This window comes from Calliopsis andreniformis, unplaced genomic scaffold (genome assembly GCF_051401765.1).
Source record: "Calliopsis andreniformis isolate RMS-2024a unplaced genomic scaffold, iyCalAndr_principal scaffold0157, whole genome shotgun sequence".
Classification (NCBI taxonomy): domain Eukaryota; kingdom Metazoa; phylum Arthropoda; class Insecta; order Hymenoptera; family Andrenidae; genus Calliopsis; species Calliopsis andreniformis.
Window position 1 is genome coordinate 42,412 of NW_027480566.1, and position 14,137 is coordinate 56,548.

Consider the following 14,137-nt stretch of genomic DNA (forward strand, 5'->3'; position numbering starts at 1 on the left):
GAATCATGGAGCGTTCGTGTCGCTCCGGAACCGAAAGTCGTCGGTTCGAAACGAGAACGTTAGATCCTTATTCCTGATCGTTGAGGCACTCTAAAACTATTAGGCTGTTTTGCTCTCTGATGCCCGTGGACCGAGAGAACGTAGAATATCGGAGCGATAGTGTCGCTCCGGAGTTCGAGCGCAAAAATTCTAAGTCCCCGTTCGTGTCGCTCCGGAACCGAATGTCGGCGGAACGAAGGGACAACGGTAGATCCTTATTCCTGGTGCTCGTGGCTCTCTAAAACCATACACTTGTTGTCCTCTGTCTCTTACCTGTGGCGAGATAATCGAGAATCATGGAGCGTTCGTGTCGCTCCGGAACCGAAAGTCGTCGGTTCGAAACGAGAACGTTAGATCCTTATTCCTGATCGTTGAGGCACTCTAAAACTATTAGGCTGTTTTGCTCTCGGATGCCCGTGGACCGAGAGAACGTAGAATATCGGAGCGATCGTGTCGCTCCGGAGTTCGAGCGAGAAAATTCTAAGTCCCCGGTCGTGTCGCTCCGGAGCCCGAGCGAAAAAATTCTAAGTCCCCGTTCGTGTCGCTCCGGAACCGAATGTCGACGGAACGAAGGGACAACGGTAGATCCTTATTCCTGGTGCTCGTGGCTCTCTAAAACCATATACTTGTTGTCCTCTGTCTCTTACCTGTGTCGAGATAATCGAGAATTATGGAGCGTTCGTGTCGCTCCGGAACTGAAAGTCGTCGGTTCGAAACGAGAACGTTAGATCCTTATTCCTGATCGTTGAGGCACTCTAAGACTATTAGGCTGTTTTGCACTCTGATGCCAGTGGACCGAGAGAACGTAGAATATCGGAGCGATCGTGTCGCTCCGGAGTTCGAGCGAGAAAATTCTAAGTCCCCGGTCGTGTCGCTCCGGAGCCCGAGCGAAAAAATTCTCAGTCCCCGTTCGTGTCGCTACGGAACCGAATGTCGACGGAACGAAGGGACAACGGTAGATCCTTATTCCTGGTGCTCGTGGCTCTCTAAAACCATACACTTGTTGTCCTCTGTCTCTTACCTGTGTCGAGATAATCGAGAATCATGGAGCGTTCGTGTCGCTCCGGAACCGAAAGTCGTCGGTTCGAAGCGAGAACGTTAGATCCTTATTCCTGATCGCTGAGGCACTCTAAAACTATTAGGCTGTTTTGCTCTCTGATGCCCGTGGACCGAGAGAACGCAGAATATCGGAGCGATCGTGTCGCTCCGGAGTTCGAGCGAAAAAATCCTAAGTCTCCGTTCGTGTCGCTCCGGAGCCCGAGCGAAAAAATTCTAAGTCCCCGTTCGTTTCGCTCCGGAACCGAGTGTCGACGGAAAGAAGGGACAACGGTAGATCCTTATTCCTGGTGCTCGTGGCTCTCTAAAACCATACACTTGTTGTCCTCTGTCTCTTACCTGTGTCGAGATAATCGAGAATCATGGAGCGTTCGTGTCGCTCCGGAACCGAAAGTCGTCGGTTCGAAACGAGAACGTTAGATCCTTATTCCTGATCGTTGAGGCACTCTAAAACTATTAGGCTGTTTTGCTCTCTGATGCCCGTGGACCGAGAGAACGTAGAATATCGGAGCGATAGTGTCGCTCCGGAGTTCGAGCGCAAAAATTCTAAGTCCCCGTTCGTGTCGCTCCGGAACCGAATGTCGACGGAACGAAGGGACAACGGTAGATCCTTATTCCTGGTTCTCGTGGCTCTCTAAAACCATACACTTGTTGTCCTCTGTCTCTTACCTGTGTCGAGATAATCGAGAATCATGGAGCGTTCGTGTCGCTCCGGAACTGAAAGTCGTCGGTTCGAAACGAGAACGTTAGATCCTTATTCCTGATCGTTGAGGCACTCTAAAACTATTAGGCTGTTTTGCTCTCTGATGCCCGTGGACCGAGAGAACGTAGAATGTCGGAGCGATCGTGTCGCTCCGGAGTTCGAGCGAGAAAATTCTAAGTCCCCGGTCGTGTCGCTCCGGAGCCCGAGCGAAAAAATTCAAAGTCCCCGTTCGTGTCGCTCCGGAACCGAATGTCGACGGAACGAAGGGACAACGGTAGATCCTTATTCCTGGTGCCCGTGGCTCTCTAAAACCATACACTTGTTGTCCTCTGTCTCTTACCTGTGGCGAGATAATCGAGAATCATGGAGCGTTCGTGTCGCTCCGGAACCGAAAGTCGTCGGTTCGAAACGAGAACGTTAGATCCTTATTCCTGATCGTTGAGGCACTCTAAAACTATTAGGCTGTTTTGCACTCTGATGCCAGTGGACCGAGAGAACGTAGAATATCGGAGCGATCGTGTCGCTCCGGAGTTCGAGCGAGAAAATTCTAAGTCCCCGGTCGTGTCGCTCCGGAGCCCGAGCGAAAAAATTCTAAGTCCCCGTTCGTGTCGCTCCGGAACCGAATGTCGGCGGAACGAAGGGACAACGGTAGATCCTTATTCCTGGTGCTCGTGGCTCTCTAAAACCATACACTTGTTGTCCTCTGTCTCTTACCTGTGGCGAGATAATCGAGAATCATGGAGCGTTCGTGTCGCTCCGGAACCGAAAGTCGTCGGTTCGAAACGAGAACGTTAGATCCTTATTCCTGATCGTTGAGGCACTCTAAAACTATTAGGCTGTTTTGCACTCTGATGCCAGTGGACCGAGAGAACGTAGAATATCGGAGCGATCGTGTCGCTCCGGAGTTCGAGCGAGAAAATTCTAAGTCCCCGGTCGTGTCGCTCCGGAGCCCGAGCGAAAAAATTCTAAGTCCCCGTTCGTGTCGCTCCGGAACCCAATGTCGACGGAACGAAGGGACAACGGTAGATCCTTATTCCTGGTGCTCGTGGCTCTCTAAAACCATACACTTGTTGTCCTCTGTCTCTTACCTGTGTCGAGATAATCGAGAATTATAGAGCGTTCGTGTCGCTCCGGAACTGAAAGTCGTCGGTTCGAAACGAGAACGTTAGATCCTTATTCCTGATCGTTGAGGCACTCTAAAACTATTAGGCTGTTTTGCTCTCTGATGCCCGTGGACCGAGAGAACGTAGAATATCGGAGCGATAGTGTCGCTCCGGAGTTCGAGCGCAAAAATTCTAAGTCCCCGTTCGTGTCGCTCCGGAACCGAATGTCGACGGAACGAAGGGACAACGGTAGATTCTTATTCCTGGTTCTCGTGGCTCTCTAAAACCATACACTTGTTGTCCTCTGTCTCTTACCTGTGTCGAGATAATCGAGAATCATGGAGCGTTCGTGTCGCTCCGGAACTGAAAGTCGTCGGTTCGAAACGAGAACGTTAGATCCTTATTCCTGATCGTTGAGGCACTCTAAAGCTATTAGGCTGTTTTGCTCTCTGATGCCCGTGGACCGAGAGAACGTAGAATGTCGGAGCGATCGTGTCGCTCCGGAGTTCGAGCGAGAAAATTCTAAGTCCCCGGTCGTGTCGCTCCGGAGCCCGAGCGAAAAAATTCAAAGTCCCCGTTCGTGTCGCTCCGGAACCGAATGTCGACGGAACGAAGGGACAACGGTAGATCCTTATTCCTGGTGCTCGTGGCTCTCTAAAACCATACACTTGTTGTGCTCTGTCTCTTACCTGTGTCGAGATAATCGAGAATCATGGAGCGTTCGTGTCGCTCCGGAACCGAAAGTCGTCGGTTCGAAACGAGAACGTTAGATCCTTATTCCTGATCGTTGAGGCACTCTAAAACTATTAGGCTGTTTTGCACTCTGATGCCAGTGGACCGAGAGAACGTAGAATATCGGAGCGATCGTGTCGCTCCGGAGTTCGAGCGAGAAAATTCTAAGTCCCCGGTCGTGTCGCTCCGGAGCCCGAGCGAAAAAATTCTAAGTCCCCGTTCGTGTCGCTCCGGAACCCAATGTCGACGGAACGAAGGGACAACGGTAGATCCTTATTCCTGGTGCTCGTGGCTCTCTAAAACCATACACTTGTTGTCCTCTGTCTCTTACCTGTGTCGAGATAATCGAGAATTATAGAGCGTTCGTGTCGCTCCGGAACTGAAAGTCGTCGGTTCGAAACGAGAACGTTAGATCCTTATTCCTGATCGTTGAGGCACTCTAAAACTATTAGGCTGTTTTGCTCTCTGATGCCCGTGGACCGAGAGAACGTAGAATATCGGAGCGATAGTGTCGCTCCGGAGTTCGAGCGCAAAAATTCTAAGTCCCCGTTCGTGTCGCTCCGGAACCGAATGTCGACGGAACGAAGGGACAACGGTAGATTCTTATTCCTGGTTCTCGTGGCTCTCTAAAACCATACACTTGTTGTCCTCTGTCTCTTACCTGTGTCGAGATAATCGAGAATCATGGAGCGTTCGTGTCGCTCCGGAACTGAAAGTCGTCGGTTCGAAACGAGAACGTTAGATCCTTATTCCTGATCGTTGAGGCACTCTAAAGCTATTAGGCTGTTTTGCTCTCTGATGCCCGTGGACCGAGAGAACGTAGAATGTCGGAGCGATCGTGTCGCTCCGGAGTTCGAGCGAGAAAATTCTAAGTCCCCGGTCGTGTCGCTCCGGAGCCCGAGCGAAAAAATTCAAAGTCCCCGTTCGTGTCGCTCCGGAACCGAATGTCGACGGAACGAAGGGACAACGGTAGATCCTTATTCCTGGTGCTCGTGGCTCTCTAAAACCATACACTTGTTGTGCTCTGTCTCTTACCTGTGTCGAGATAATCGAGAATCATGGAGCGTTCGTGTCGCTCCGGAACCGAAAGTCGTCGGTTCGAAAGGAGAACGTTAGATCCTTATTCCTGATCGTTGAAGCACTCTAAAACTATTAGGCTGTTTTGCTCTGTGATGCCCGTGGACCGAGAAAACGTAGAATATCGGAGCGATCGTGTCGCTCCGGAGTTCGAGCGAAAACATTCTAAGTCACCGTTCGTGTCGCTCCGGAACCGAATGTCGACGGAACGAAGGGACAACGGTAGATCCTTATTCCTGGTGCTCGTGGCTCTCTAAAACCATACACTTGTTGTCCTCTGTCTCTTACCTGTGTCGAGATAATCGAGAATCATGGAGCGTTCGTGTCGCTCCGGAACCGAAAGTCGTCGGTTCGAAACGAGAACGTTAGATCCTTATTCCTGATCGTTGAGGCACTCTAAAACTATTAGGCTGTTTTGCTCTCTGATGCCCGTGGACAGAGAGAACGTAGAATATCGGAGCGATCGTGTCGCTCCGGAGCCCGAGCGAAAAAATTCTAAGTCCCCGTTCGTGTCGCTCCGGAACCGAATGTCGACGGAACGAAGGGACACCGGTAGATCCTTATTCCTGGTGCTCGTGGCTCTCTAAAACCATACACTTGTTGTCCTCTGTCTCTTCCCAGTGTCGAGATAATCGAGAATCATGGAGCGTACGTGTCGCTCCGGAACCGAAAGTCGTCGGTTCGAAAGGAGAACGTTAGATCCTTATTCCTGATCGTTAAAGCACTCTAAAACTATTAGGCTGTTTTGCTCTGTGATGCCCGTGGACCGAGAAAACGTAGAATATCGGAGCGATCGTGTCGCTCCGGAGTTCGGGCGAAAACATTCTAAGTCACCGTTCGTGTCGCTCCGGAACCGAATGTCGACGGAACGAAGGGACAACGGTAGATCCTTATTCCTGGTGCTCGTGGCTCTCTAAAACCATACACTTGTTGTCCTCTGTCTCTTACCTGTGTCGAGATAATCGAGAATCATGGAGCGTTCGTGTCGCTCCGGAACCGAAAGTCGTCGGTTCGAAACGAGAACGTTAGATCCTTATTCCTGATCGCTGAGGCACTCTAAAACTATTAGGCTGTTTTGCTCTCTGATGCCCGTGGACCGAGAGAACGCAGAATATCGGAGCGATCGTGTCGCTCCGGAGTTCGAGCGAAAAAATCCTAAGTCTCCGTTCGTGTCGCTCCGGAGCCCGAGCGAAAAAATTCTAAGTCCCGTTCGTTTCGCTCCGGAACCGAGTGTCGACGGAACGAAGGGACAACGGTAGATCCTTATTCCTGGTGCTCGTGGCTCTCTAAAACCATACACTTGTTGTCCTCTGTCTCTTACCTGTGTCGAGATAATCGAGAATCATGGAGCGTTCGTGTCGCTCCGGAACCGAAAGTCGTCGGTTCGAAACGAGAACGTTAGATCCTTATTCCTGATCGCTGAGGCACTCTAAAACTATTAGGCTGTTTTGCTCTCTGATGCCCGTGGACCTAGAGAACGTAGAATATCGGAGCGATCGTGTCGCTCCGGAGTTCGAGCGAGAAAATTCTAAGTCCCCGTTCGTGTCGCTCCGGAGCCCGAGCGAAAAAATTCTAAGTCCCCGTTCGTGTCGCTACGGAACCGAATGTCGACGGAACGAAGGGACAACGGTAGATCCTTATTCCTGGTGCTCGTGGCTCTCTAAAACCATACACTTGATGTCCTCTGTCTCTTACCTGTCTCGAGATAATCGAGAATCATGGAGCGTTCGTGTCGCTCCGGAACCGAAAGTCGTCGGTTCGAAACGAGAACGTTAGATCCTTATTCCTGATCGTTGAGGCACTCAAAAACTATTAGGCTGTTTTGCTCTCTGATGCCCGTGGACCGAGAGAACGCAGAATATCGGAGCGACCGTGTCGCTCCGGAGTTCGAGCGAAAAAATCCTAAGTCTCCGTTCGTGTCGCTCCGGAGCCCGAGCGAAAAAATTCTAAGTCCCGTTCGTTTCGCTCCGGAACCGAGTGTCGACGGAACGAAGGGACAACGGTAGATCCTTATTCCTGGTGCTCGTGGCTCTCTAAAACCATACACTTGTTGTCCTCTGTCTCTTACCTGTGTCGAGATAATCGAGAATCATGGAGCGTTCGTGTCGCTCCGGAACCGAAAGTCGTCGGTTCGAAACGAGAACGTTAGATCCTTATTCCTGATCGTTGAGGCACTCTAAAACTATTAGGCTGTTTTGCTCTCTGATGCCCGTGGACCGAGAGAACGTAGAATATCGGAGCGATAGTGTCGCTCCGGAGTTCGAGCGCAAAAATTCTAAGTCCCCGTTCGTGTCGCTCCGGAACCGAATGTCGACGGAACGAAGGGAGAACGGTAGATCCTTATTCCTGGTTCTCGTGGCTCTCTAAAACCATACACTTGTTGTCCTCTGTCTCTTACCTGTGTCGAGATAATCGAGAATCATGGAGCGTTCGTGTCGCTCCGGAACTGAAAGTCGTCGGTTCGAAACGAGAACGTTAGATCCTTATTCCTGATCGTTGAGGCACTCTAAAACTATTAGGCTGTTTTGCTCTCTGATGCCCGTGGACCGAGAGAACGTAGAATGTCGGAGCGATCGTGTCGCTCCGGAGTTCGAGCGAGAAAATTCTATGTCCCCGGTCGTGTCGCTCCGGAGCCCGAGCGAAAAAATTCTAAGTCCCCGTTCGTGTCGCTCCGGAACCGAATGTCGGCGGAACGAAGGGACAACGGTAGATCCTTATTCCTGGTGCTCGTGGCTCTCTAAAACCATACACTTGATGTCCTCTGTCTCTTACCTGTGTCGAGATAATCGAGAATCATGGAGCGTTCGTGTCGCTCCGGAACCGAAAGTCGTCGGTTCGAAGCGAGAACGTTAGATCCTTATTCCTGATCGCTGAGGCACTCTAAAACTATTAGGCTGTTTTGCTCTCTGATGCCCGTGGACCGAGAGAACGTAGAATATCGGAGCGATAGTGTCGCTCCGGAGTTCGAGCGCAAAAGTTCTAAGTCCCCGTTCGTGTCGCTCCGGAACCGAATGTCGACGGAACGAAGGGACAACGGTAGATCCATATTCCTGGTTCTCGTGGCTCTCTAAAACCATACACTTGTTGTCCTCTGTCTCTTACCTGTGTCGAGATAATCGAGAATCATGGAGCGTTCGTGTCGCTTCGGAACCGAAAGTCGTCGGTTCGAAACGAGAACGTTAGATCCTTATTCCTGATCGTTGAGGCACTCTAAAACTATTAGGCTGTTTTGCTCTCTGATGCCCGTGGACCGAGAGAGCGTAGAATATCGGAGCGATCGTGTCGCTCCGGCGTTCGCGCGAAAAAATTCTAAGTCCACGTTCGTGTCGCACCGGAGCCCGAGCGAAAAAATTCTAAGTCACCGTTCGTGTCGCTCCGGAACCGAATGTCGACGGAACGAAGGGACAACGGTAGATCCTTATTCCTGGTGCTCGTGGCTCTCTAAAACCATACACTTGATGTCCTCTGTCTCTTACCTGTGTCGAGATAATCGAGAATCATGGAGCGTTCGTGTCGCTCCGGAACCGAAAGTCGTCGGTTCGAAGCGAGAACGTTAGATCCTTATTCCTGATCGCTGAGGCACTCTAAAACTATTAGGCTGTTTTGCTCTCTGATGCCCGTGGACCGAGAGAACGTAGAATATCGGAGCGATAGTGTCGCTCCGGAGTTCGAGCGCAAAAGTTCTAAGTCCCCGTTCGTGTCGCTCCGGAACCGAATGTCGACGGAACGAAGGGACAACGGTAGATCCTTATTCCTGATCGCTGAGGCACTCTAAAACTATTAGGCTGTTTTGCTCTCTGATGCCCGTGGACCGAGAGAACGTAGAATATCGGAGCGATCGTGTCGGTCCGGAGTTCGAGCGATAAAATTCTAAGTCCCCGTTCGTGTCGCTCCGGAGCCCGAGCGAAAAAATTCAAAGTCCCCGTTCGTGTCGCTCCGGAACCGCATGTCGACGGAACGAAGGGACAACGGTAGATCCTTATTCCTGGTGCTCGTGGCTCTCTAAAACCATACACTTGTTGTCCTCTGTCTCTTACCTGTGTCGAGATAATCGAGAATCATGGAGCGTCCCTGTCGCTCCGGAACCGAAAGTCGTCGGTTCGAAACTAGAACGTTAGGTCCTTATTCCTGATCGTTGAGGCACTCTGAAACTATTAGGCTGTTTTGTTCTCTGATGCCCGTGGACCGAGAGAACGTAAAATATCGGAGCGATCGTGTCGGTCCGGAGTTCGAGCGATAAAATTCTAAGTCCCCGTTCGTGTCGCTCCGGAGCCCGAGCGAAAAAATTCAAAGTCCCCGTTCGTGTCGCTCCGGAACCGCATGTCGACGGAACGAAGGGACAACGGTAGATCCTTATTCCTGGTGCTCGTGGCTCTCTAAAGCCATACACTTGTTGTCCTATGCCTCTTACATGTGTCGAGATAATCGAGAATCATGGAGCGTACGTGTCGCTCCGGAACCGAAAGTCATCGGTTCGAAACGAGAACGTTAGATACTTATTCCTGATCGTTGAGGCACTCTAAAACTATTAGGCTGTTTTGCTCTCTGATGCCCGTGGACCGAGAGAACGTAGAATATCGGAGCGATCGTGTCGCTCCAGAGTTCGAGCGAAAACATTCTAAGTCACCGTTCGTGTCGCTCCGGAACCGAATGCCGACGGAACGAAGGGACAACGGTAGATCCTTATTCCTGGTGCTCGTGGCTCTCTAAAACCATACACTTGTTGTCCTATGTCTCTTACCTGTGTCGAGATAATCGAGAATCATGGAGCGTTCGTGTCGCTCCGGAACCGAAAGTCATCGGTTCGAAACGAGAACGTTAGATACTTATTCCTGATCGTTGAGGCACTCTAAAACTATTAGCCTGTATTGCTCTCTGATGCCCGTGGACCGAGAGAACGTAGAATGTCGGAGCGATCGTGTCGCTCCGGAGTTCGAGCGAGAAAATTCTAAGTCCCCGGTCGTGTCGCTCCGGAGCCCGAGCGAAAAAATTCTAAGTCCCCGTTCGTGTCGCTCCGGAACCGAATGTCGACGGAACGAAGGGACAACGGTAGATCCTTATTCCTGGTGCTCGTGGCTCTCTAAAACCATACACTTGTTGTCCTCTGTCTCTTACCTGTGTCGAGATAATCGAGAATCATGGAGCGTTCGTGTCGCTCCGGAACCGAAAGTCGTCGGTTCGAAACGAGAACGTTAGATCCTTATTCCTGATCGTTGAGGCACTCTAAAACTATTAGGCTGTTTTGCTCTCTGATGCCCGTGGACCGAGAGAGCGTAGAATATCGGAGCTATCGTGTCGCTCCGGAGTTCGCGCGAAAAAATTCTAAGTCCCCGTTCGTGTCGCACCGGAGCCCGAGCGAAAAAATTCTAAGTCACCGTTCGTGTCGCTCCGGAACCGAATGTCGACGGAACGAAGGGACAACGGTAGATCCTTATTCCTGGTGCTCGTGGCTCTCTAAAACCATACACTTGATGTCCTCTGTCTCTTACCTGTGTCGAGATAATCGAGAATCATGGAGCGTTCGTGTCGCTCCGGAACCGAAAGTCGTCGGTTCGAAACGAGAACGTTAGATCCTTATTCCTGATCGCTGAGGCACTCTAAAACTATTAGGCTGTTTTGCTCTCTGATGCCCGTGGACCGAGAGAGCGTAGAATATCGGAGCGATCGTGTCGCTCCGGAGTTCGTGCGAAAAATTCTAAGTCCCCGTTCGTGTCGCTCCGGATCCCGAGCGAAAAAATTCAAAGTCCCCGTTCGTGTCGCTCCGGAACCGAATGTCGACGGAACGAAGGGACAACGGTAGATCCTTATTCCTGGTGCTCGTGGCTCTCTAAAACCATACACTTGTTGTCCTCTGTCTCTTACCTGTGTCGAGATATTCGAGAATCATGGAGCGTTCGTGTCGCTCCGGAACCGAAAGTCGTCGGTTCGAAACGAGAACGTTAGATCCTTATTCCTGATCGTTGAGGCACTCTAAAACTATTAGGCTGTTTTGCTCTCTGATGCCCGTGGACCGAGAGAACGTAGAATATCGGAGCGATCGTGTCGGTCCGGAGTTCGAGCGAAAAAATTCTATGTCCCCGTTCGTGTCGCTCCGGAGCCAGAGCGAAAAAATTCAAAGTCCCCGTTCGTGTCGCTCCGGAACCGAATGTCGACGGAACGAAGGGACAACGGTAGATCCTTATTACTGGTGCTCGTGGCTCTCTAAAACCATACACTTGTTGTCCTCTGTCTCTTACCTGTGTCGAGATAATCGAGAATCATGGAGCGTTCGTGTCGCTCCGGAACCGAAAGTCGTCGGTTCGAAACGAGAACGTTAGATCCTTATTCCTGATCGCTGAGGCACTCTAAAACTATTAGGCTGTTTTGCTCTCTGATGCCCGTGGACCGAGAGAGCGTAGAATATCGGAGCGATCGTGTCGCTCCGGAGTTCGTGCGAAAAATTCTAAGTCCCCGTTCGTGTCGCTCCGGATCCCGAGCGAAAAAATTCAAAGTCCCCGTTCGTGTCGCTCCGGAACCGAATGTCGACGGAACGAAGGGACAACGGTAGATCCTTATTCCTGGTGCTCGTGGCTCTCTAAAACCATACACTTGTTGTCCTCTGTCTCTTACCTGTGTCGAGATATTCGAGAATCATGGAGCGTTCGTGTCGCTCCGGAACCGAAAGTCGTCGGTTCGAAACGAGAACGTTAGATCCTTATTCCTGATCGTTGAGGCACTCTAAAACTATTAGGCTGTTTTGCTCTCTGATGCCCGTGGACCGAGAGAACGTAGAATATCGGAGCGATCGTGTCGGTCCGGAGTTCGAGCGAAAAAATTCTATGTCCCCGTTCGTGTCGCTCCGGAGCCAGAGCGAAAAAATTCAAAGTCCCCGTTCGTGTCGCTCCGGAACCGAATGTCGACGGAACGAAGGGACAACGGTAGATCCTTATTACTGGTGCTCGTGGCTCTCTAAAACCATACACTTGTTGTCCTCTGTCTCTTACCTGTGTCGAGATAATCGAGAATCATGGAGCGTTCGTGTCGCTCCGGAACCGAAAGTCGTCGGTTCGAAGCGAGAACGTTAGATCCTTATTCCTGATCGCTGAGGCACTCTAAAACTATTAGGCTGTTTTGCTCTCTGATGCCCGTGGACCGAGACAACGTAGAATATCGGAGCGATAGTGTCGCTCCGGAGTTCGAGCGCAAAAGATCTTAGTCCCCGTTCGTGTCGCTCCGGAACCGAATGTCGACGGAACGAAGGGACAACGGTAGATCCTTATTCCTGGTTCTCGTGGCTCTCTAAAACCATACACTTGTTGTCCTCTGTCTCTTACCTGTGTCGAGATAATCGAGAATTATGGAGCGTTCGTGTCGCTCCGGAACCGAAAGTCGTCGGTTCGAAACGAGAACGTTAGATCCTTATTCCTGATCGTTGAGGCACTCTAAAACTATTAGGCTGTTTTGCTCTCTGATGCCCGTGGACCGAGAGAGCGTAGAATATCGGAGCGATCGTGTCGCTCCGGCGTTCGCGCGAAAAAATTCTAAGTCCCCGTTCGTGTCGCACCGGAGCCCGAGCGAAAAAATTCTAAGTCACCGTTCGTGTCGCTCCGGAACCGAATGTCGACGGAACGAAGGGACAACGGTAGATCCTTATTCCTGGTGCTCGTGGCTCTCTAAAACCATACACTTGATGTCCTCTGTCTCTTACCTGTGTCGAGATAATCGAGAATCATGGAGCGTTCGTGTCGCTCCGGAACCGAAAGTCGTCGGTTCGAAGCGAGAACGTTAGATCCTTATTCCTGATCGCTGAGGCACTCTAAAACTATTAGGCTGTTTTGCTCTCTGATGCCCGTGGACCGAGAGAACGTAGAATATCGGAGCGATAGTGTCGCTCCGGAGTTCGAGCGCAAAAGTTCTAAGTCCCCGTTCGTGTCGCTCCGGAACCGAATGTCGACGGAACGAAGGGACAACGGTAGATCCTTATTCCTGGTTCTCGTGGCTCTCTAAAACCATACACTTGTTGTCCTCTGTCTCTTACCTGTGTCGAGATAATCGAGAATCATGGAGCGTTCGTGTCGCTCCGGAACTGAAAGTCGTCGGTTCGAAACTAGAACGTTAGATCCTAATTCCTGATCGTTGAGGCACTCTAAAACTATTAGGCTGTTTTGCTCTCTGATGCCCGTGGACCGAGAGAACGTAGAATGTCGGAGCGATCGTGTCGCTCCGGAGTTCGAGCGATAAAATTCTAAGTCCCCGTTCGTGTCGCTCCGGAGCCCGAGCGAAAAAATTCAAAGTCCCCGTTCGTGTCGCTCCGGAACCGAATGTCGACGGAACGAAGGGACAACGGTAGATCCTTATTCCTGGTGCTCGTGGCTCTCTAAAACCATACACTTGTTGTCCTCTGTCTCTTACCTGTGTCGAGATAATCGAGAATCATGGAGCGTTCGTGTCGCTCCGGAACCGAAAGTCATCGTTTCGAAACGAGAACGTTAGACACTTATTCCTGATCGTTGAGGCACTCTAAAACTATTAGGCTGTTTTGCTCTCTGATGCCCGTGGACCGAGAGAACGTAGAATATCGGAGCGATCGTGTCGCTCCGGAGTTCGAGCTAAAACATTCTAAGTCCCCGTTCGTGTCGCTCCGGAACCGAATGTCGACGGAACGAAGGGACAACGGTAGATCCTTATTGCTGGTGCTCGTGGCTCTCTAAAACCATACACTTGTTGTCCTCTGTCTCTTACCTGTGTCGAGATAATCGAGAATCATGGAGCGTTCGTGTCGCTTCGGAACCGAAAGTCGTCGGTTCGAAACGAGAACGTTAGATCCTTATTCCTGATCGTTGAGGCACTCTAAAACTATTAGGCTGTTTTGCTCTCTGATGCCCGTGGACCGAGAGAGCGTAGAATGTCGGAGCGATCGTGTCGCTCCGGCGTTCGCGCGAGAAAATTCTAAGTCCCCGTTCGTGTCGCACCGGAGCCCGAGCGAAAAAATTCTAAGTCACCGTTCGTGTCGCTCCGGAACCGAATGTCGACGGAACGAAGGGACAACGGTAGATCCTTATTCCTGGTGCTCGTGGCTCTCTAAAACCATACACTTGATGTCCTCTGTCTCTTACCTGTGTCGAGATAATCGAGAATCATGGAGCGTTCGTGTCGCTCCGGAACCGAAAGTCGTCGGTTCGAAGCGAGAACGTTAGATCCTTATTCCTGATCGCTGAGGCACTCTAAAACTATTAGGCTGTTTTGCTCTCTGATGCCCGTGGACCGAGAGAACGTAGAATATCGGAGCGATAGTGTCGCTCCGGAGTTCGAGCGCAAAAGATCTAAGTCCCCGTTCGTGTCGCTCCGGAACCGAATGTCGACGGAACGAAGGGACAACGGTAGATCCTTATTCCTGGTTCTCGTGGCTCTCTAAAACCATACACTTGTTGTCCTCTGTCTCTTACCT